The sequence below is a fragment of the Crocuta crocuta genome, unplaced genomic scaffold (assembly GCF_008692635.1).
Source record: "Crocuta crocuta isolate KB4526 unplaced genomic scaffold, BGI_CrCroc_1.0 scaffold179, whole genome shotgun sequence".
In the NCBI taxonomy this organism is placed as follows: Eukaryota; Metazoa; Chordata; class Mammalia; order Carnivora; family Hyaenidae; genus Crocuta; species Crocuta crocuta.
In genome coordinates this window covers 721,281-722,504 of record NW_027551568.1, presented here as the reverse complement: position 1 = coordinate 722,504, position 1,224 = coordinate 721,281, and positions in this window count along the sequence as shown.

Here is a 1,224-nt window from a genome sequence, read left to right as displayed (position 1 = left end):
CCTGCCAGATGCAGCCCCTCCCCTTCCTCAGAGAGTGGCCCTCCGATCTCATAACATCCAATTACTGCCCCGACCGCTGTCTGGGGCTCAGATCAAATCGCTCAGCTGCAGTGAGCCCCAAACAGGTCAATCTCAGCCGGTTAGACACGGTGTCCGAAGCCAGGCCCACGCAGCCCACCTTGGAAGCCAGAGGCAGCACGCACGACCCGGGGGGGATCGCCGCGGCCCCCGGCTCTTCACTATGCTGGCTCTCGCTGTGGTTCAAGGCCAGGTCAGAGAACACCGTCTCCAGTGCAGGGCGCGGGCGGGCGCATACGAGGGCAGGGGCCTCCAGAAGGGTCACTGGCATCCGACCCCCAGACTTCCTGGCGGCTCTGCGGGCCGTGCAGAGCAGCGTCCCTCCGAAAGCCCTCTCCACGGGATGGGGTGGGGGTGCCTTGTGCACACAGGCTCTCTGCCGAGGCAACTAGTTCTGAGGAGCTCAGGCAGGAGGTGGGCGGGCCCTTGCTGGGCTGGCGCGTGGGATCACACGGAGGGAAGAAACACACACGGGGAGGCCCAGGCAGAGGCTGCAAGGGACACCGAGGGTCGCCCAGGGGCTGGAAGAGGCAGGAGAGACCCTTTCCCGGGCCCCGGGGGAGTGCACCCTGCTGCCACCCTGGGCCGCCACCCACCTCCAGACTTCCAGACTTCGGGAGACTGATGCTTTTACCCACCCAGCTCGTGGTATTTGTCGGGGTGCCCCACGAAACGAACGTACCCAGTATGTTGATGAAAACCCCTGGTCTCCAGGCCCCCAGCTTCTGACCACCTCCCCTGCCAACGCCCGCATTCCTCCTATGGTCTCTCACCTCCCTCACCTGTACCCTGTGGTCCCAGGGCCCCATCTACACCTGCCTCCTGGCACGGCCACCCTCAGAATCCACCCAGAACCCTCAGCAGCTGATGTCAGTCCCAACCAAGTCTCCAAATGAATATCACTGCCTATATTCACCAATTGTCATCACCACCATCACCACCGTCACCACCACCACCCGCACCATCACCACCATCACCATCACCACCACCGTCACCACCACCACCCCCACCACCACCACCCCCACCATCATCACCACCCCCCCCACCACCACCTTCACCTCTACCTTCACCTCCGCCACCACCATCACCTCCACCATCACCTCCACCTTCACCTCAACCATCACCTCCACCATCACCTCCACCACC